This window comes from Hyposmocoma kahamanoa, unplaced genomic scaffold (assembly GCF_003589595.1).
Source record: "Hyposmocoma kahamanoa isolate Upper Pololo Valley unplaced genomic scaffold, ASM358959v1 202, whole genome shotgun sequence".
In the NCBI taxonomy this organism is placed as follows: domain Eukaryota; kingdom Metazoa; phylum Arthropoda; class Insecta; order Lepidoptera; family Cosmopterigidae; genus Hyposmocoma; species Hyposmocoma kahamanoa.
Window position 1 is genome coordinate 8,617,320 of NW_020653726.1, and position 25,076 is coordinate 8,642,395.

The window sequence follows — 25,076 nt, forward strand, 5'->3', positions numbered from 1 at the left end:
ATGAGTAACGTTGTCATTAGCGACCGACAAAAATATTTGATAAATTAATGTATGGCAAATTATACAGCAACCCTAGCGGTCACTAGATGAAATGACTTTTGGTATTCAAATATTTTGCGCGGTCACTGACGACCAGAGATAAGCAAGCGCCCGGGTTTTAACACGGCGCTTTATTAACGCCGAGTTTTTTCCCCATTAGTGCCCGAAATCGAGGACAAAACCTATTTACAACTAAATATTTGTAAATCGAGTTTTGCTCAAATGTAAAGATATTGTAACAAACTTTGGTTTTACGATCAGGCCACGTCTTCTTCAATATAATATGACTCATTTGATAGTTATTGTTACAATAATATTCAAAAGATATTAGTAATAGAATATTATGACGTGCACAATAAACCATTTTATATTGTCATTATATCTTATTACAACACGACCACGGTACCTAGGCAGGTCCTTTGAGGCTTGCATGGGGACTCCGTGTCCGACGTGTCCGGCCTTTTGAGACACATTATTATAAAAGGGATGGTTAGGTATACACCCACCGGATATTGTCTTTTATTATTATTATTATTATTATTATTTGGTAGCTCTAGGATATCACTGGCCAAAACGGTATTTTCTATATCAGTTTTATAGTTTAATTAATGATATCAAAAGTATAATTAGTGCTAAATGAATACAATAGATAACAAAATTGTTTTTTCACAGAACACATAGGAAACATCTACTGCAAAATGAAAAAAGGTAAAAGACAAGTCGGCAATTATAGGCTTGTATAGTTCATGAAATACGAACTATTAGGAATATATTCCCGACACTGACCGACATGAACTAGTTCGTCTTGCACGGTCTTAATAGTTCTTCTTTTTAGTTGAGTACCAACCTAACTGTCGGTAAAACTATCGGTGTTGATAGTTCAACCGTTTTTTATACAGTAGGAACAGTGCGAGCAGGACAATAAGCAATCTTTCACTGCTTTTATGATGCAGGATTGAACATTGTCAGCTCGTTTTAAGTCTCTGTAAAGTATCTACATTATGTAAAAAGTAAGTGCTCATATTTTTAGGTAGGTGTGGTAGGTATCTGTATGTATAATATTAACCCACGTGTATATAAAATCGTGTAAGTATTGATTTTTTAAACACACCATTCGAACTAAAATGTATACGTTATTTCGCTATTGTTTAGTACAAAAAGATTATTTAATAAAAAGGGCAGGCTTAAACCTCTAAAATATGAAGGAAAACCAAATAGAACCGATTCCATACAAACTGTATTTTTAAATATTTAGTAGTGCACTATTGACCTCATAACACTAGGATTCCGTAGTAGTTCATGTGAATAAAATAACTAGTTTGGAGCGTTCGTTCCATGTCCGAGGAAGGACAAGACGAACTAACGAACTAAGGATCTAGATGAACTAGAAGATCAAACTAGTTCAGTTGACCGATTGAACTAACTAGGATCGCTCCCTTTAAGGATCGATCAGACACTAGACTAGTCTTCAGTATGTTATCTAGTGTTGGATCAAGGACGAAAAAATTTCATTTTGAAAAAATTATGTTTTTCATAAAAATATGGAGATTGAAATTTTTTTCGATGTTGTGATATCATTTTAAATCTAGTTTTCTTTGTGTGTTTGTAGCTATACAACTTTATTTTATAATTCACGCTAAATAATACTTCAAAAGATATTTCTAGATGTAGAATATAATATGAGATTTTGAAATTGTATTTTTCCAATTTTTAAAATTTTTCCAATTTTCCGTGAATCTTTCCGGAAAAATTGCCAATAATTGAAATTTTTCGGAAAATTACCCAACAGTAAGTATATAGACTTATAATACGACCCTAATGGCAGGGACTTGAGTATAATTTCGAGTGCTTTAAACCATACTCAAATCCTGACTTGAGCATTGAGTTGAGTTCTAGAATACGACCCTAAATCTGTTTTTTTTTCCGATGTTGCCATCTCAAAATCCGTTTCCACCAATTAATTATGAAAGACAGAGTATCAATGATACGGAACTATCTTTTGCTTTATAGTGCAACCCTGAGGAACGTACGTAGACAAATACGAAATCGTCAGCCAAAAACCTAAAGGTTCGCCAGCTTATCTCGTCAGTAAGGCATCAGATTACCTTTGAAATAGGGCTCCCCTTTCACTCGCGTGTGTCGACGGGATGCAGGTTCACTGTACCTGTATGATTAATTTACACGTCCCAACGATAACGGGTTCTTGATGATATTTTACATTAACTTTACACTTTGTTTTTATCACTTTTAAACCAAATATTTACGCTAATGATGACGATGATTTTCAAAAAACGTTTTTGTTTTGATAATCTAGGAAAACTATAACTTGCAAAAACTGGACAATTATAAGTAGAACTCTTAGGTTTTCGGGATTTTTACAATTTGGAAAGTTTTTTCAAACAAACCAACAGTTCGGGACCTTTACAATCAGCCGTAACCATGGGACTTAAGAAGGGCGAATGCTCGCTGGTTTGCTTGAAAAAAAAAAGAAATATGCGCGATTTACATCATTTACAAAAACATCATTTACACGATTTACAAAAAATAATATTATTTCCAATTATAAACAGAATTTTACGACAAGATTTTGGTTGTCATTCAACTACAAAAATTTCGCAATAAATACAAAATTCGACTTTAGCTGTTGTTGCTGCTGTCGACTTCTAATGCATGATACACAGATCGAATATAGATTTTTAATGTGCATTACACATATTTGCAAACCATATATACAATCGATGTGCTATCCCTGCATTTACACAGGGGTGCTATTTATGTCGAACGTGAACTCAGTTTACAATTATAGCTCATAATTATAAATTATGACCATTGTGTCACGCAATAACCACGTGCCAACTCGCAAACGGAGCAGGGCAATACAAAAATTTATTAAATATGCTATACCATAGATCCAGAAAGAGATAAAAAGTGGAATAAGATTCATTTATTTTGGATAGGAGAATCCACGCTAAGGACCGTAAAGTACAGCATAAAAAGGTTAAGGTTGTTGTTGTGTCGTATGTTGTCGCAGTGGCACTGAAATAAAATAAACTAGAATTTCAGTTGTTTTTTAATATCAAGTGACGGAACGAACAAGTCGTGCGCCTGATGGTAAGCTACATGCATGTCTATAACAGTTACAGTGCCACTCAGAGCTTTAAATCGCAAAGATTTGAGGCGCACAGCCATTATGCTCGTCACCTCAGGGTGTGACATGTGACTTGTCAACTTATGTCTCAGGACATAAGTTGACAAGTCCCGTGTGCCTGTAATTTCACCAGCACCGTTATCCTTCAAAACCGGAAGACAGTAATGCTGACATTACTGCTTGGCGGCAGAAATAGGTAAGGTAGGGCATTATTTCCCGGGACGTACTCTTTCACAAGGAGCTCTACTGCTACAACAGTAAAACACAAAAGACACAAAAAAGTTAAATATTCATGTTTGTTCAAACGATATCAATATAGCCTTAAACATTATTTGTAAGTAGCATTCTAAATCAAAACAAAGACAAAGTTTGCAGAGTGACTGGTCACTCACTTTGCACTTAGCTAAGTGGCCAGTTTTAATTTACTCAAATATCGCAAAACTAGTTTGAAAAACCCAATGGCGACAAAGACACTTTGAGAATCGGTCGAATTGCAGCCGACCGCAACGAACTTTAAGTACTTTTCACTTTACTAATCCTCTTATTTCCTTTTGTGTCGAAATAAATATCCTGTGGCTTTTGAAGCGGTCGCTTAAGTATTTTCTTTTATAAAAAAAATAATAATCAGGCATGAAGTTTTTGCTTTCGTGATTTCTTTTCCATTCTCTTTAGGACAAAAAAATCTAATTTGATTTCTTATGAAGAAAAAGCTTACACGTGACAAAACCCAAGAATCATTTGATCAAATTATTTTCTCAGTCTTGTTTTCTCGGAATAAGCATTAATGTTGCGAGATGTAATCCGTAAGGTATACCATCTAAAATAATTGCTCAAATATGATTCGTAAATAAATAAGATTAATCAAATTTCGTTTTGAATGTCATGAATTATGTACCAAATGAAACCTTATTTTGATGATTTATTATATCGAAATTTATCTTTCTTGTTTATTAATTTATTAGAAAGACTAACAAATTAAAACCATAATAACGTAGTAGAATAAGAACAAGTAGGGCAACTCCAGCCTGTTTGATGCATCAATACTTGCACTTCACACAGAGCGTATGGTTGTCACATTATTATTTTAGTCGTATCTACAGGTTGCGAACGTAATATGATAGTAATTAGGTGAAAGTCAAGTCGAAATCAAATAATCTTTATTTCATAGGTAAGCAAATTACACTTGAAATGCTCATTCGTAAGGCAGATTCCTCTGAGAAAAATTATCAAGAAACTTGTAGGGGTTAGTCTTTGTAAATATATATTTGAATATAAATGTATTCATATATATATACATACATATGATATATATACATACATATGATATATATATATATATACATATATATATCATTACAATATTTAATTTAAAGTTATAGGTATTCGTCACTGTGTTTTCATGCTATATTGACATAATATTTGTCAAATGCAATATACACGCATTGATGTTTTTATACCATATCATATGGTAACGAAATAGATATGAAATGCGTGTTAGTTGTTTGTAATGACTTATTTAGAAATAAAAAATAAATAAAAATTTGACACAGAAACATATTTTCGTCGATTACGACTTGTTTGAAAGGCTTTTTTTCAAACATTTATTTGATTTTGATTCATAAATAGTAGTTAAGACACAGACGCTACATACGTTTAAACTCAGCGCAGTCTTCACAATGCATAAACGGATAAGTAGTTAGTAATTTCCTTGTGCCCGAATGTACAACGTGCTATACAAGTACACTAAAAAGATTTTTTTTATTATATCAAGTGACGAGACAAACAAGTCGTGCGCCTGATGGTAAGCTACACGCCTGTCCATAACAGTTGCAGTGCCACTCAGCTCTTTAAATCGCAAAGATCTGAGACGCACTGCCACTGCGCCCGTTACCCTGATACATAAGTTGACAAGTCCCATGTGCCTGTAATTTCACCAGCACCATACGCTCCAAAACCGGAACACAATAATGCGGACATTACTGCTTGGCGGCAGAAATAGATAAGGTGGCAGTACTTCCATGGACGAACTCTTTCACAAGGAGCTCTAGTGCTACTAAAGATGGATAAACAAAACGTAAACACTGCGCATGGAAATAGAAAAGGCCTGCTTTAATGAAAAACGATAAACAACTATAGTGACGAAATATTAGTTTAATTCAGTGCGGTACGGATAAATTGTTAGTAATTTATGCGGCGAATGCTCACGAACGCGCGGAAGCGACGCGGGCACCGTCACGCGATCGTGACATTCCGCGGCAGAGGTGACAAATTGTGAATTGAATTAATGTTTACTATCGCCCTGGAATTATGAGTAACACGTCACTATATGTTGTGAATTAAGTTAATTACGTAATTAGTGTAATGCGCATAAGGATTAATTGATAATTAGGAAGATTATACAAGCCGAGAACACACACACGTAGCGTTCTAATCCATGTCTTTTAGAAGTACCTTTGTGGTAAATTATAGATTCCGATATTATTAACACCTTCAAGAAGTGAATATAATCTTTTATTTCTAACCGACTTCAAAAAAGGAAGAAGTTGTTGTTACGCAATTACTCCGACATTTGCGAACCGATTTCGATGGTTCTTTTTTTTTTAGACAGGGGTTCTTCAATAGCAGTCCAATTTAAATTTGAAGAAAATATACCACCTTTAAGGGTGGCAAATGAAGGATTAATCCGGTTTATTGTAATTCACCTACTTTTCGTTAACCGATTTCAATAAAACTAGGCAAATAGATGTAATTCCACATTTGATATGATTTAATGGTAATGATGATAATGACGTATTTTTATCTACGCCATATTTTAATGTAGCCAATTCTAAAGGCATCAAATATGTACATTATTATAAAAATGAGATAATATTTGGTTATATTTATAAAATATGCGGTTATAAAAGCCTCTTAACTCCATTAAATGCAGTTTCTCGAATCCAGGTCGAAGGAAACTAGTCGATCTTTGGGGATTCCTTTGAGTCACGAACGTCGTAGTATAGCAAACTTTGCTTGACCTGAGTTTGTGTACACTTCGTCGGTTTCCTATTGGAAGTTTATATCAAAATACCTATAACTTCTATCTAGCCAATAATGCTTTGGCGAAGTTTGAAATTTGGCGTAATTGTATAAGTATTTGTACCATATTGGGAAATATTATGAGCGAAGATATTCAGCGTAATGATACGGTATAACTATGCAACTATATTTATACAATTCGCATATGACAACTAACATAGTACTATCTCAAAAATTGCGTTATATTATATGGCTAGACTTCAGATTAGTTTTCTGTGTTTAATTTCAGATACAATCTTTATTTAAATATTCCAGAGTATTATCACGAAGTAGTGTTTAATATTCGAGTATAGTGACCTGAAATATTATTTATTACGTACATACATAAAGCTTACGCGTTTTCTCATAGGAGAGGTAGGCAGATTTTTAATTCGGGACTTAATCACGTACAAAACATATTTTATTTACCTCGACGTTTCGGACATATTGCAACGTCCTTGGATAACCCTAGTGCACAAATAAATAATGAAGATCAAGTGCGGGTCGTTAGAAAAACTCGCACGGCTAGGAGATGCTGACACCCGCCTGTTCAGTCCCTTCGAGACTATGGACGTTGCAATATGTCCGAAACGTCGGGGTAAATAAAATATGTTTTATACGTGATTAAATCCCGAATTAAAAATCAAATAATGTGTGAAAATCGTGAAAGTTTAAATCAAAGTGAGGTAGGCCACGAGACCACGGAACTAACCTTACTCTATCTTGACACTACTTTGTAGCCTCACATACATCAACAACCCTGTTCATACAACTTCTTTTATTCTTGTCACATCGGAACACATCCTTTTTTAAGAACATCACTGATCTAGTCAATGCCATTCCTCTTAAAACCCTTCCATCCACATTCGCATCATAAATCTGTTTGATAATTCTTCTCAATATTCCTTTCTCTATTTTTTTTTAATAATAACGCACACACTCAACATTGCCCCGCACTAGGGAAATCCTGTGTCACACATAGACAACCACAAATTACACCCAAACTCACGAGAGAAATAAATGTAGGCCATACTGCCCTCGTAACGAAAAAAGGCACAACTATGCGTACTTTACACGGCAGTTGTGCCTTTTTTCTTTCCGAGGACAGCATACAAATATTTGTCTCGGCCCGGGAATCTAACCTGGGACCTCTGCATGGCAGTCCCGCATGGTAACCGTTCGGTCACAGAGGCAGTTTTTCTAGTAACCACATCCTCTTTCAAACCTCATCTTTCACGTATTATTATATGTTGTTATATTATTTATTATTTCACGATAATACACTCGAATCAAGAAATATACTCGAACTTAAATGAAAATTCCCACCCCAGATTAAGAAAAGAAACCTGAAAATTTATATATATGTCCGGGAGTATATATATATGTATTATTAGTTTTACGCGTACATTGGGCGCATCTTTATAATAGTGATGCACCGATTCGAATATAATAACATAACTTTTTTTGCAATATATCTACGACTCTGGGAGAATACATCAAAGTTTTGCACTGTGGGCGCTGGATGAGTACCAGATTCGATTCCCGCTAGGATCATATAGGAAAACGAACTTTTCAAATTTGGTTCTGGTTTGGGTATACACTCATATATATGTACGTATATACAAGATACTTTAATATGAGTTATGGGTTAGTCTCTGACAATATCAGTTCTAACAATATTTGTTATGGTCAAAGTTTGCTAAACTCTCATTTGATAGTCAATACATATTCGTTTATACCCTTTATGTATATTGTGAATTTTACAAAACCAAGCTTTCGCATATACCTTGTAATGTTAGTCATATGCAAATTGTTAACGACTCAGGTGCGTTTGTTATGTTTTCGAACCCGAAGGTAATCGAGTTTGTCATAATAATCAATCATTCCTCCCACTTCAGGATCAATTTTGAAAGTTAAACAAAAACACATTTCGTTATACATAATACAAATTAATAGTAATGTTGAAAATAAAATAAATTAAGCACATAAAATGTTTTTGTTTTTGCTCTCTGGATATTTGTTTTAAGTGACGGAACGAACAAGTCATGCGCCTGTCCGTAACAGTTGCCGTGTCACGCAGAGCTTTAAATCGCAAAAGTCTGAGGGGCACTGGCATTGTGCCCGTCACCCTGAGACATAAATTGACAAGTCCCATGTGCCCGTAATTTCACCAGCACCCTTACCCTGCAACCGGTAGACAGTAATGCTGACATTACTGCTTGGCGGCAGAAATAGGTAAGGTGCCAATACTTCACTGGACGAACTCTTTCACAAGGAGCTCTACTATTTATTTGACAACCTCCGTGATCATGTGACTTGCACTCTGGTTTTCATGGTGTCGTATCTTACGTCCCAGGTTCGATCTCCAGCCGGGTTAATGAAAAAAAATTTACTTTTCTATATTGTCTTGGGTTTGGGTGTTTGTGGTACCGCCGTTGTTTTCGATTTCCACAACACAAGTGTTTTACTTACTTTTGGAATCAGAGGAACGTGTGTGATGTTGTCTAATATTTATATTCATAACTTTTGACGAATGACGATTTCCGAAAAGCTGCTGGCAGTTAATGGATGCGACAAGCTGAGGAACGAGCGAAATGGCGTGCTATGGGAGAGGCCTATGTCCAGCAGTGGACTGCGATAGGTTGATGATGATGATGATATTTTTTGTACTTCACTAGCTTATCATTATTATGTATACGAAGATTGAACAAACACAGAAAAAATCCTCGAAACAGTGACTGAGACCACTGCACTAGCCACGTTGAGACAACAGTCGCTGTTTCGAAATTATTCGGGCCAAAATAATTTTTCTTTGTGTTCGTTCAATCTTTATATCAATAATAAGATTAAATTATGTTCCTTGTTTTGAGCGATATTTGCTTAACTATTCTGTTATATTTATTAATTGAATATGTTTTTACGAAGTTTACTACTTACTGTATGATTTTTATAAATACTCCATGGGTATAGAAACTGATTCACGTCCATTCGGCTCGTAGGAATTTTTTTTTTTTTGTTCAATATTTGTATAACTATTATTAATAACAAACTATTCTGCATGTAGATTTAGAATTACACCAAAATTATAAACTTAACATTAGAATAAATATATCACGTCGATATGTCGCTAGAATTTCAAAGCACTGTAAGTAGGAACGTGGTAATAGCCAAGTGAGAGAGCGGCTGTTTTCTTTGTTTCTCAATCAAGGCGATGGTTTGATTTCCTGTGGCATTATAAAGCTACGTATATATTTATGAATACAATATCTCAAGTTTAAGGTGAAGGAAAATGCCATGACGTAACCTGTTCATCTAACAGGGTTTATAATCCTTGGAAACCTATGTGAAGTCTTCACAGAACGCGCTCAGCAGTGGGAAGTATAACAGGTTCATTTATTAATATTCAAATTTAAATTTTAGTAACATTCAATTTCAAGAGCCCTTCCAAAGCAGCTTAATCAATATTATTACAGGATCACAACTCTCGGAAAACTCGCATTGGGGTTGGGGACTTCATTCGATGCGAAAATGAGCGGTACCTATTACGAAACGGAAGCCGTTTCCACAGCGATCAAGTTGGAAAAGGCAACGCGGACGGGACGGGACGGGAGCCATCGAATATACAGCCACCTACCTGACGATCCTAGCAGCGCTCCGAGCACGTCTTCTTTAGGCTAAAAATGTGGCTATTCCAGCGCTCTTTTTTTAATTTATAAGAATTTCTTAATTTTAAATAATGTTACTCTATTGTATGCAGGTACTACATTTATTTAATATAAATTTATATAATTGCAATTCAATACATTTCGTTTATTTAATATTCTCATTGTCATTGCCATTTGACATATAATGGAAATCATGAATAAATGATTATAATTATGATTATGATTGGACCGGGGTGGCAGACTATGAACTATAACCCTCGCCTGAGAGGATACCCGTGCCCAGTAGTGGGACATGTAAATGGGTTGATGATAATGATTACATTTTGTACTCGGACATCATATTCCGGTATTTCCAAAACAATATTCAGAGAAGACATTCTATGATTAAGATAGATAAATTCAGTATTCATATCAGCGTCATTTAGAAGCTAGTCACATACTGATCATAATTTAGCAAGATACTCTACTGTTGTACCTACTAAATTCTATGATAACCTCTATTAATCATTGGTAATTACGTGAAGAGTAGCTAGTCCTTGAGCAAAGATAGCGTCAGCTATGGAACGAGCTCGCCTAGAAGATTATACCTTTTCAATAGCACTTTAAAGAGATTCAAATTGTATGTGCTCGGAAACACAGACGTAGGCAGAGAATTTCATTTCGTGTATGTACACAGTCAGGAATTATTACTAACAAGTGTGTATTGAATCTTTTGTTCACAAATTACATACCGCTACCCAAATTACCATACTAAGTAATCGAGCTCATCTCAGTGGTACATAAACCACATACATAGGTGTATAGTCCAGGAATGATTTCGCAAACAAGTATGCAAATACCAGCCAGCGTTGTCGCGACTCAACCGGGCGGGAATGTTAAATATGTGTGTGCGCAAACACGGGTTTAATCTACGCCTTATCGTGCGACGTGCTATATGGCTGAGCGGCGCCTTGCGTCCTAGTGTATTCGATGTTTCTCGCCTTTACTGTGTAACAAAGTTAGCAACGCTGCTGACAAAATTTAATTCTTACCCCCGGTTAACTTGCACCACGTCTTGTTGATTGTAAGTATAACTTTGTGCTAACTCGTCTCATTGAGGTTATGGTACTGTACTCTGTATTGTAGATTAGGTAATGAATAAGTTAAATTAAATTAAGCTGAGTGGAATCGCAATGTTTTCTGTTTATGAAAACTTTCGCCTCGTTCATGCGTGTTTTTTTTGTTTTTAGTATGGGAGAGGTGTTATAAATGCGATAAATTATACATTTAAAATTGTTTATAACACTAAAAGAACTTTTGTCAGAAAAAAGAATTGAAAAAGTTTTGTTTTTCTACATAATATTTTGTGTTGAAGTGACGACATATTGGAACGGTAAAGTGAAAAATTAAAAGGTTCAGTATAACAGATATTTTCGTTTCCAAAGTGGATAAAGTTCACCCTTTTTTTAAAGGTTACCCTTTTAATTATAACAATGTCATCAAACCGTTAGACGTCCCATTGCCAGGCGTGGGTTTCCTCTCGGGAGAAGATTTAGGCCATAGTCCGACCCTCTGGTCCAATGCGGGTTGGGAACTTAACACTTTTTCGAAGGTTGTGAACCTTGTCCGACATGCTGGTTTTAATCACAAAATTTTCCTTCACCGCATAGGAATAAGTAGTGTTACTCAATATAAACGTAGCAGAGTGGCTTATATGTGTACGGACGCACACATTAGCATAATCTCACGGTGCACACGCATTGCATAGCGCCGGTTATCACACGCGCCTTCATTGTAGAATTGAAGTATTCGCTCTGTGCTTAAAATATTTTTCATTTTTTTATTTTTTTTATTTTTTATTTCACAGTCATACTCCCATAATCGAGATACCAATCTGCAAACCTGATATAAAAATATTATTACGTAAGTACAGCATTTGACAAACGTTATTTCAATAAAGTACAAGAATACTTTGAAGAATACCGTATTTTTGTAAGTTTTAAATTTTTTTTAATGTCATGATGTTTAATCGCCATGATATTCAATTATTTTTGTGAAATTACTCCACTAGTTTCTTCTAATTATTAATACAAAGACGGATTGGAACCAACGTCTTTCAGCAAACCGTGGAACGAACTAGCGGACCTTACGAATTTTCCTTTGTGCTTATTGATACCGTAATTTTCAAATTATATTTTTCAACCTGACATAATACAACTACAATAACAATGTGACAGCCCTATGTTGCGAAAGCCGTGTAGGCATTAATGCGCCGAACAGACGGGTGGTACAGTACGTGTCTTATTATACTATGCCATTAACGAGGGTGATTTGTTACAAAACATTCAGAAATGTATGTAACTTTGAAATTAAAAACAAGGTATATTCCACCACAGGGATTCTATTCGTAGACATCACAATTGAAAAGTCATTGAGGGCTTATCGCAAACTTTTCAGAAACAATCTTAAGTCAATGAAATTTTATTGTAAGCTTATTTTAACGGCCTCCGTGGTCGAGTGGCTTGCATACCGATTTTCGTGGTGTTGCCATCTCTGAGGTCCCGGGTTCGATCCCCGGCCGGGTCAGTGTAGAACACTTTTTTGTATATTGACTCGGGTTTAGGTGTTTGTGGTACCGTCGTTGTTTCCGATTTTCATAACACAAGTGCTTTAGCTACTTATTTTGGGATCAGAGCAACGTAGGTGATGTTGTCTAAGATTGTCTAATATATTATTACGTTATATCACGTTTCATTGCATTATCACATTACTTATATTCATACCATGACAAACCAGTCAACTAAATAGTCTATTGTTGTTAAAGGATGGAAAGAACAAATGAGTTCCCAAGATTATTTATTCATTGCTAAAAATATGAACGAAATAACACTGTATGAACTGTATAATACTATCGCTTTCTTTCTCGATGATCCGAATCGTCCAGCCGTAATATAATGTTGAAGTACTTATACTCATTATATTACTTATGTTCAGAGAATTGTAGCAGCTAAAACAAAGAATGGTAAGAAATTAATTAAGATTACGTTGTTCTCAATTATTTTTCTCATTTTCCCGAAGAAAAATAAATAAAACAAGTCTTGATTGTCACATTGTGACTTTGGAATTAATGTAGTCACAATTGTTAGTGTGGCTGTCATAATTTTTCAAAATAGCGTATGCGTATTTACATAACAGTAGCAAAAGAAAAATTCACCAAAACTTGGCTGTTTGATTTTAAACCTTTGCCATTTCATGAATTTAAAAAACGTCGTCAATCGTCAACTCTCTAATATCAGATCTATGTTTTGAATCAATGTTATTATATCATTATAACAATATTCAGGAATGATTTCCACTATTTTACACTATTCAACCCGTCTATTTAAGGTTGACTTTCGTTACAGCTAAGGGCCTTATTATTGATTAAACACGAGTAGGATGTTGCAATATAGTATTTGAGTCAATTTTTTTTGCTTCAATGAACACACGTATACGTACTGAATATACGTTTTTCGATACGATATGATGCACCAGAGGTAGTTATGGTTAAAGTCAGCAGAGGGGCGAAACTTCGTCCTTTTTTTGTAATCGATCCTTAGTATTTAACTTACAAGGGGCCATTTAAACTGTTACGTCACCAATTGTTGCCGTTTCCTTGTAAGCGCTGATTTCTCATTACTAAATCGTATTTTATTGAACGAGTTGTTAAGTTTTAGCGATTGTTAATAAGAAAGGAAACTCTTTTTCCGAATTTAAATCGCATAGGTATATGTCACGTAAATGTGTCACGGTTGACAGTCAACTGTGACCATGGGACCTGTAAAGGACCCGAAACGTTGGTTTATTTGAAAAAAAAAATAAACGCGATTTAAATCCGGAAAAATAGTTTCATTTCCTATGTGTAACAATCGCGAAAACCTAAGAACTCGATAAATAAAATACTATTTAGTAATGAGAAATCGGCGCTTAATACACGACTTAAATCCGGAAAAATACTTTCATTTCCTACGTATTTTCAACGAATTTAAAATCTAATTTCGCAATAGACCTACACAGACTTATTTCTATTGTTGACTAAAACGCTGTATAGCCCCTCTATGATAATGAATATAATTGGTTACCGTTTTCCCCTCACAAGTAGATAATATTGCAAAAGTTCTTGATAACAAAAGTTAACATATATTAACAAGCTCATGCTGCTTGACTACAGGTTTAATTTTCTAGTCTACTTCCTTAATTGTTCCGATTTCAAACTGAATATAAATAAACTGTTCGTAATAGTTTCCGGACCATTAAAAAGGAAAACTAAAGATTGCTCTCAAGCCCCGAACGAGATTCACGATGAAGTTTAGGGAAAGTTTTTACTATTGAGAAAAAGCATGGCCATAAAAATGCACTATTGTATAAGTTAACAGAGAATCTTTTTCTTATTTTCACTCATAGTCCCGCACTAGGGAAGCCCTGTACCGCGGGTGCCATGGACACACACATAGACACCATATATTAGATACCATACCACACATTACACACAAACTCACGAGAGAAATAAATGTATAGATTTTAAGGTTTTCGTGGTTATTCCCTAAATGATTATCACTAATTACAGTTTTGTTACCACGTTATGAATTCTTTTTATTTTCCCGATATTTCGGAACGGTTACATGCTCTCTAGGCACGGGTTGACTAGCGGCAAATGACACGTTTAATAACAGACATATCGACTGTGAACTGGCAATCGGTACTGTCTCAATTTTGGCAACTTAACAGGATAAAGAAAAAAATTGTTTGCGTCATTTATATAACGTCTGGTTTATTAAATAAAATTACGTAGTTTTTAAATATTTTTACTACACATGTATATATATATGTACACGGTAAAAACAAATTACTTAGAAAAAGACAAAATTATTTTTATGAAGAGAAATTTATTAAATCCAACAAAACGATCCTCTCCCTATAGACGCTAGAGAATAATTACTTGATAATAGTAAAAAACGTCTCAAAAGTGTATTTTATTAGTTATAAGACAGAAATATGTAATCCAAGCTCAAATTAATTTACTTCAAGTCACAAAGCCACTCTAGATTCAACAAAATATTTATTTGTTATTAGAAATGTCCGATTTTTATATGAAAAAAAAGAACGAAAAATTGAGAGCTACTTAATTATTTCACTGAAGATTTATGTTCTCTAATATCAAAAAGGGCAAATTTACAGGGTTATGGACCCAATAGTATGTCTCACTGGCGTGATAGCACACAGTTCAGTGCCAAACCTTCAAGTAGCCAGAAATAGAACTGAATCTTCTCAAATACTTGAGTACCGTTCAATGCCATATAAATGCTACAGCGCAGTGGCAGAAAGCATTATCAATTCAAAATATGTGAGATATAATAAATAATAATAATAACGCACACACTCAACATAGCCCCGCACTAGGGAAACCCTGTGTCGCGGGTGCCATGGACAGACACATAGACAACCACAAATTACACCCAAACTCACGGGAGAAATAAATGTAGGCCATACACATATTTCTCCCGGCCTGGGAATCGAACCCAGGACCTCTGCATGGCAGTCCGGCATGGTAACCGTTCGGCCACGGAGGCAGTTGAGATGACTTTATACTATTGAATTTAACAAAATGATAGCGCGTTTCAGAGTACAACTAATGCCATCTAGCAGGGGCGTGATGGAACTAATTGCATGTTAAAGTTGTGCTTGTTACAAGTGTAGTTTGATTTCATGCTGAAACCAAATTTCTTAAATTATGACTATAAATAACACCCTAACAAACTAGAGATACTACGTATTGTTTCTTTGGATAAATGACTGTTTATGATTTTTATGATTACAAGCACAAGTAAAAGTAATGGTTAACGCGTGCGCCTTCGGCGACATGTCACGACAACATTGACTATGAAAACGCAACGAAATGTTGCTTTAAGAATATACTCTAGAATTTAGAATATTAATCTGAATAGCAAACTACTTCTTTTTTGTTTCAGAATATATTTTCTTAAAATACACCCAGGAAATTTTGAATTCATTTAAGATTATTTAAATTTGATGTAAGAGATAAAAATTTCTTGAAATGTTCAATTAATTGATTAGAAATGAAATAAAATAAAGTTAGAATAAAGTTAAGAGTAAAATTGTATTAGAAAAAGATAAGCAGTATTTTTGTAATGACAATGTTTTATTGTATTATATAATAAATATTTTTTCAGAATAAGCAAATATTTTGAGAAATTACTCTTTCTTATTAGTAGAAATCCTTTTTTTCTGTGTACACTACGTATTTAATAAACCAGATGCTATATAAATGATTTTTTCTTCATCATGTAAAGTTGTCAAAATTAAGATAGTACCGGTTCACAGTTGATTTATGCCTACCGTCTTTCGCTGTCGACGACTACCCTGAATTAATTGTGGCGTTACCATTGTCACTTATATTTTTTCCGGTAAACCACACTCACCGTATCCACACGCGAAACTTGAGTCAAACCATTTTTGTTTTTATTTTTGTAAGCACTAAGCACTAAGAACAGGATTCATAGGCCATGGCCATACAAATGTTTCTCCCGGCCCGGGAATCGAACTCGGGACCTCTGCGTGACGGAGGCAGTTATATGGACAGGTATCTTGTCAGTAACACATAATTTTGGAAAATATTATTAATACGTACACGTACGCAGGTACACACGCACGCACGCACGCACACGAACTCACGCACGCACGAACGCACGAACGCACGCACGCCCGCACGCACCTTCCCCCCCCCCCCCCCCACACCCTCAGCCCAATGAAAAATCTTACAGGTTAAACGCAATAGTAATACTCTAGGTCTTTGGAAAGACAGTATAATTTATTCCAAATAATTAGCTTCTTTTTGAAAGACCCATGGTATCATAAAATCGTATAGATTATACTCGTTGCTTTTGAAACACAAGATAGAACACTGTGAAATTATACATCTCAGGGACGAAATACTTGCACAATACAATCGCAGTTCTATCAAATTGTACGTTTCTAGTGGAACAATTAATTAATTACAATTACTAACCGGAAACCACAACAATCGGTCTATTTAGATTTAACCAACGTTCAAACCCAGCAAAGTCACGGTTTGCTTTTCGAGAGCGTGCGCCTGCAATCCTGTTTGCACTGTGTGCCTCGAATGTTCTGCACAACAAACTATACTCTGTACTGTCATGTAACAAAACTGACTGTAACGAGTTCCACTGTAAACACATTCTCTTCTAGTGAACTGCAACTACTATAAATGTTTATTGAACAGCTCTTCGGTAGGAACTGTGCACTTCAACAGTAGTAATTGAGTTTTAAGAAAAAAGCTAAAAAAATTGCATAAAAAGCATAAATTTCAAAAGTGACGGGACGAACAAGTTGTGCGCCTGGTAGTAAGGGACACTCCTATTCATGTGCAGTGCTACTCAGAGCTTGAAATCGCAAAGATCTGAGGGGCACTGCGCCCGTCACCTTGAAACATAAGTTGACAAGTCCCATGTGCCTGTAATTTCACCAGCACCCCTTGTCTTCAAAACCGGAATAATACTCACATTGCTGCTTGACGGCAGAAATAGGTAAGGTGACAGTACTTCCCTGGACGATCTATTTTACAAGGAGCTCTACTACTACCAAAAAATTGGTTCGGTACCACGACATAAAATCATCCTACAACACTAGTGTTGATAGCAAAGAAATATAGGAACAAGAAACATTGCAGGAATACAGAAGACCTCGAAAAGACAACACAAACTAAATTCAAATAATCTTTACTTCAAAGGTAAGCAAATTACGTACTTAAAATCAAAATCATTCGTAATGGATTTTTGTTATCCAACTATGCGAAGGTATACTTCTACCCAGTACGTATGGGTCCCTAGTGATTTGATAACTTGAGTAGACATTATAGATATGGAATGAACACACTCATCATTTATTCCACATTTATATTCACTCTGAACATGCAGCGGTAAGGTGAGCCTTATTCACAATTTACTCGTACAAGTGGACTGCAACCCGCATACATTCCAAACCGTGTCAAGCAGTTCGTGTTATTTATTACAAAATCTGCTGGTAACAAAAGTCGTAATTGTTACGTGAATTCATGAAACACGTGAGGTATATTATACACACATAGAAGCCTTTGTAAGGGTATTCTTCAAATATGAAGAAAATTATATATAAACGAGATGAAACAACTCAAATCATTGTCAACTGAGATATCGAAAACGGAATTGTAAACTAATTTTTAACTGACTTCAAAAAGGCGGAGGTTCTCATTTCGACTGTATGTTTTTTGAATGTATGTTACGCGATAACTATTTATGGACCTATTTTCTTGATACTAATACTATTTTTCTGTTGGTACGAGGGTACCTCAGTAGTAGTCCCATTTATATTTGAAAAAAATATTCCAACTCTAAGGGTGGCAAACTAAGGGATGAATCCGGTTTCGCGCACTTTCCGATCACCAATTTCAATAAAACTTGGCAAATAGATGTGATTCCACGAACTTTTGAGGTTGGTTTTTTTAGTATCTGCACTAAGATTATAAGTACCTGCGATTTAATTGAATTATTAAAAAACCTTTATAGCTACATACCAATTTGTGAAAACATAATAATACACACATAACAAATAGTTCTTTAAGTTTCCTTAGAATGGCGACGATCAAAATGTAACTTGTCAGCTATATCATGATGCAATCCTATTCAGCCGCGACTAGTACAGTTAACGTCTTTATCATTTTTAAATGAAAGCTCATAAACGCAGAACGTATTTAAATACAAACGAAATAGCAATAAAACAAGCTACACATATAATATACATAACGTCCGAACTATGCTTTACGCTTCTATCTATTCTTATAGTCTCTCTCTGCATTAATTAGATCCGAATTACTATTCGGATTTAAAGTTACGTAACAAGTTCGCAATATAAATTGAAATAAACCTTTTACACAAATCGATTACGATGTAACTACTAAGTGCAAATGCGTTGAAATAATGTTGATGTTTGGCAAATGCCCAGATATTAAACCTATTTGAGAATAATATAATTAATTAATAAAAAAAAATATTATTAGTTATTTTGACCGTTCAATTAATTCTTACGTTAAAAATGTATAAAATTATCTATACGGAGTGCTTTTTGCATCACATCTAAATAAACGACTGTCTCCAATGTAGCACGTGCTGACTAGTGTATTAAAAAAATGAAAATATGAAGGTTTTAATGTGAAATTCTAAGAGATATAAAGATACAAAGCTCTCACGCTGTTTTTATTTCATATGTAACATGTTGTAAGCATGTGTAGTCGGATGAAATTTAAATTTACATGATTCCGTTATGCACAAGCCATTACATAAATAGTTGTTCAACCTGAGTCGCTCATATTTCCCTTTTTTAAATGTGTTTTATTCATTATAATACAGTTATATAAGAATTTACAATAAGAAAGTTTAAAAATGTACAAATTCGTACCTAATAGTCCTATAAACGAAGTTGGCAATCCTATTTAATAGAAATATTTAAGAACTTCGCGTTTAAAATATAATAATAAAATAAAACTACTAAATTTAATATTTATTCACAGGCATTTGATAATATCGATCGATATAAAGTTAGTAGCCGTAGAGCTCCTTGTGAAAGAGTTCGACCAGGAAAGCACTGCCACCTTATCTATTTCTTCCGCCAAGCAGTAATGTGAGCATGATTGCGTTCCGATTTTGAAGGGTAAGGGTGCTGGTGAAATTACAGGCATGGAACTTCTCAACTCTTGTATCAGGGTGACGGGCGCAGTGGCAGTGCCCCAGGTAGGTCTTTGCGAATTAAAACTCTATCACTGCAACTGTTATGAACAGGCGTCTCGCTTACCACCAGGCCCACGACTTGTTTGTCCGGTCACTTTGTATCATAAAAAAAAGTTATCAAAAAAATATAAGATAATTAAGTACTATTTAAATTGTCAGAACGCAAAGTTTCATTAAATTCAAATCTTTGACAATATACATATATGCTTAGCACAAGTTGTGATTATTATTATTTTTTGTTTCTTTACATTTTTTTACACTCATAACCCCGCACTAGGGAAACCCTGTATCGTAGGACACACACAGATAACTACAAATTACACCCAAACACACGAGATAAATAAATGTAGGCCATACAAATATTTATCTCGACCCGGGAATTGAATCCGGGACCTCTGCGTAGCAGTCCAGCATGGTAACCGTTCGGCCACGCAATTAGTTAAATCATTGCTCTTAAAGTGGCGTCACATGACTTTTTGTACATGTTTAAACATGACCGTCTCGCATACTAACGCTGTAGTAGCGTCATAGACAAGAGAAAAGCTCCACTCTCGCGAGTTTTGTCTATTTGCGCTAATGTTAAGCCTGCAGAAACAACACGAACTGTGAACGTTCACAAAGTAACAGGAATTCACATGCGACACGTACGTGCTCAAGTGATTTCTAGCCCGAATTGGATCTAGCAATCTAATCCTCGTGCAAAATCGCAGCTCAGACCTCATTATGCTCGCTTTTCACTTACATTAACATTCAACACAACTGAACGTTCTGAAACAATTAACTTTGATTTGATTACTTTTTAACCGACTACTGTAAAACCAAACTAAATACGCTCCCGTACACAAAATTTGAGCCACCTTGCATTTCAGTATTAAATGTAAAGCTTTAAACTATGTTTGATGAATAAAAAATCAATAGGTAATTTTGAAACTGGTGTACTAAACGGGCCGTGGTAACCTATTGCTTTGACCTACCGTTTCTTAAGCAGAGACCATGGGTTCCAATCCCGGCTCGCACCTCTTCGTTTCTCAGAATGTATATACGCAATTCAATTTGAAATTTACAATGAGCTTTTCGGTGAAGGCGGATTATATTCTAAACATTAGAGCACTCGTGTCAAGCAGTGGGAAATACTAAACGGCATTTCTGTAAGTCCTTGTTGAAAATATGAATTTCTAAAACCGGAGAAAACTTTCTTGTCAATAACAATATTTGTATATTCTAACCCTTCGAGAATACGTACATAAATCGTTTATAGAAAAATTATAACAGCAACAAAAAATATCAACATTGACGAGATTCCGTTTTAATAAAGCATGCGAAGTCATAAGAAGGACAATGTACTGTGTCATTGGGTGTATATGGTATGTTAACACCCAAAGCCTAAACGCTTTAACTAATCCTGTAAAATGAGTTACCATTAGTTTCGTATGAACCTTGAGAAATATATATAAAGGAAAAACGTCATACATATATAAATGTCAATACAAATATGGCGGACCCAGTCGCCACTATGTGCGACGGTCAGATGCGCGAGACTCGTCATATACATAAATAACATAAGATATCAACGGGATGACATTGCATTCACGTCTCGTACCATACAGAAAAAATATTCCAATGGCATTGTGCCATAGAGGTGAATGAACTTCAAGGGCATTTTACAGGGTTAAACTGTACCTAATACAAAAAAATATTAAATTTAAACATAATATTTGTATAGTGTAGGTATATAATATAGCAAATGTACTTTTGTTGGAAATGCAACTATGTTTTCGAATCTAAAATCGCGTTTTTTTTTTTTTAAGGCGAACTAACGTTTCGGGTTTTTTACGGATCCCGTGTTTGAGAAAACAAATATACGTGATATTGTATCACAGAATACTCGAAATGTATTTTCTAGCTTTACATATCACTCTGCTATTACAATAGCGTTGTAACTCAAAATATGTAAAATTCACGATTATAATATTTCTGAACGTAAAGTTTGATTCTCAGCACGTTAGAACCGTAGTTAAAATATTGTAAGAAACAATTAAAGTAAATCTATTTATCTCAAAATGATACAAACTTTTTTTTGTGAACTAGTTCTGGATAAAACAGTCTTAATAAATAAGTTTCTAAAAAATATCAAGTTGTTTTTTCTTTTTATTTGACAAGTAGGAAATTGTTTAGATGTCTGTAATAAATAAACTTTAACCTATACACAAATTTTAATAATATTTCGCTGGAGTAAGTTATTTGTTTTTGATCGATTCTGAAAAAATACACCTTTTGAGTTGATACACTATGGTATTAAAAGTGCGATATGTAAATATTTCCGTCTTAATGTATTTACTAAAATATTTATAGAAATCTTATACACAAATACTTCATCATCAACCCATTTACCATACATCCCACTGCTAAGCACGGGTCTATTCGCAGGTGAGGTTTTAGGCCATAGAACGCCACGCCGTTCCTATGCGAGTTGGCAATTTCACACGTTTTCGAAGGTTTGTGAAATCTCTTAGACATGCAGGTTTCATCGCGATGTTTTCCTTCACCGAAAAGCTGATGATATATTTCGTACATAAATTCCGAATAACTACGAGCCCAAAATCGAAACCACGACCTGTGCTTGAGAGACGGTAGAACAAACCATTATACAATACAATTATCATCTATATAATCGACATTTCTGACCATGTAGTATAATACAAACATAGTAATGTAATAATGCCACTATGGTTCTATTGTAGAACATTATAAGTACATTCTCATTTATTGGACGAACATATAAATTATCCACTTAGGTACATAACATAATAAATTCATTATTAATCTTTAGTACGGCACGTACCCGGCTTAGAGTAAAGCTGTTTGTTTATTTACTTTTGAGTCGTTATTTTGTTATTATTAATAATTATATTTTGACTACACTTTGCACTTAGCTCAAAAAATACACTAGCATTGGTTGGTTCCTCTTAGAGACGAGCTTTAGAATTTAGTTTTCAAGCCAGAAAACATTGAAGCATTTTTATGTAGTGTTTGACTCAGACCAATGTAATGCTGTCTCTTTTGGCTTAAAGAAAGTTATTTTATTTTGGATTCAACAAAGACAATAACATGTTTATGTTTTCGACGTCGTAATGCATCATATACATATTATAATGTCTGATTTATATATGTCAACATAACACGTCCTTTAGTTTCCATAGTCTAAGGGGAAATCACAAACCACGACCCAGTATAGGTATTTATTTCTAAGCCTCGTGCATAGAGTTTTGTTAAATATAGATTCTGATAAGCAATAATGTATCGAACAACATGATCATAGTTTTGCGAGAATGGCAAGGTTATGCGTTAATTCCGATAACTTGTTCTAAAATTTACTTATAAAATGAACACTTTTGCTTTTGTGCTTATTGTTGTTGAGGAATTATAGTAATAAATCACAACAATTTATCATTACTGAGGTGACAATAGCAAACGTTTTCTATTACATAAATTTTAGAACAAAGTATGAAAAATAACGAAAAAATCTTTAAATGCCATATTCGCAAACTATGATCAATATTGGTTGACACATTATATATTGCTTATCAACAACCTGTAGTTAAGAATCTGCACCAAATTGTACTATGAGTGTAAAAAGATTACATCGAAATGGATTGCGGGGAAAAGATATGAAGAAGTTGGTGGTCTGCTTGATAACCACTCTTAAATACACACTCACACGCACGCACGCACGCGCGCACACACGCACGCACACGCACATTTTTTATTTCATTATTTATTTTATTGCTATCCCGTCTATACACGGAATAGCATTAACTAGCAACAAATAAAAAAATACAACAAATCATAAAATCGGGCCTTAATCATGTACAGAACATTTTTTTTTTTTATAATATCAAATTACGGGACGATCACGTCTTGCGCATGATGGTAAGCTACACGCCTGTCCATAACGTTGCAGTACCACTCACAGCTTTAAATCGCAATAATCTGAGGGGCACTGCCACTGCACCTGTCAGTCTGAGACAAAAGTTGAGAAGTCCTATGTGCCTGTAATTTCACCAGTATCCTTACCCTTCAAACTCGAACTGGAACACAGTGATGCTGATATTACTGCTTGGCGACAGATATAGGTAGGTAAGGTGGCAGTACTTCCCTGGACGAACTTTTTCACAAGGAGCTCTACTATTACATGTTACTACTCTCTATTACTGTACTACTACTACGTACATATTTTATTTACCTCGACGTTCCGGACGTTTTGCAACGTCATTGGTCTCGAAGGGAATTTTTAAATAAATAATATGTGAAAATCGTGAAAGTTTGAATCAAATTTGCAAATCAGTGCCAACTTAGCCTACGCGCTACGCCGTAGCACTACTGCCGGATGAAACTAGTCACGCGTAGCACTGTCTAATCAATCGATGCAGAGATAACAAAAAATTCAAGGATTTTGTTAAATTTTCATATTTTATTACTTTGAACAGTAAATTGCCTATCCCACAGAAGTTTGTATAGAGGAGCCACATTTGACGTAAGGCTCGATCAACACGCCTATTCTGGTAACAGGTGATAGCTTTGATCCCAGCTTCTGTTGGTTTAGGACTCTTTAGCTACCTCCTTTGTACCGGAACTCCTCACGTAAGCTTTGTGACAAATTTTCATATTAAACTACGTGTTATACGTATCCAGGTATGGATTGGGGACGCGAACTTAGACGTTATAAAAGTATACCCTATTAAGTATTAAATCGCTTAAATTACAAGGCGTAAATGTAGTAAAAATATAACATGTTTGATAAGTTTCCAAAATTTGCCCTTTTCATATCCATTATATTCTTTAAAAATTAAAATTTATACCAATTACAATCCTTTTATACTATCTAGAATGGTTGTAAAAAAATATCTACGTCTAAACATGAATCACTTGATTTGAACATTTTAATTATAATACACAAACCAAAGTTATGTAGCCAGGAAATTTAATTATAAAGACGTTAGCACATGTAGGCAGGCGTATCCAAAGGGGTATACTATCCATCTAAAAGCGGTATAAGGAACCTCGTAACACAATGTGCTTTGCAGAAACTTCCTTAACTAATTAGTGGTTTGTAGGGACGGAATGCTTGGCTTGGCATCGTCTTATTACCGCAGCCAGGTAAGGCATCCATTATCTGTTTATTCACATAGAACGCTGACGTAGCTACAGGAAGACTTGTAAACAATATACCATTAGGTATGTGTGTCAGTATTATACTAGATTTGGAAATTAAAATTAGAACGAATCGAGTTTTTATACAAACTGGTAATAATAGGGGTTAAAGTATGAAATTGCCGATTTGTACTGAAA

At 34.9% G+C, this 25,076-nt stretch overlaps 1 protein-coding gene and 1 long non-coding RNA gene across 2 annotated transcripts in view; one reads left to right on the forward strand and one right to left on the reverse strand.

Moving 5' to 3' along the window:
• Positions 1-25,076, reverse strand: part of LOC113226979 (transmembrane and TPR repeat-containing protein CG4341) — a 167,227-nt gene that overhangs the window by 10,789 nt on the left and 131,362 nt on the right. The window lies entirely within an intron of this gene.
• LOC113226980 overlaps positions 10,939-25,076 on the forward strand; it is an 86,344-nt gene continuing 72,206 nt past the window's right edge. Inside the window, exons 1-2 of the long non-coding RNA XR_003310162.1 lie at positions 10,939-10,972; positions 11,756-11,811. This is a non-coding gene — a long non-coding RNA (uncharacterized LOC113226980). The remainder of the gene's footprint in view (positions 10,973-11,755; positions 11,812-25,076) is intronic.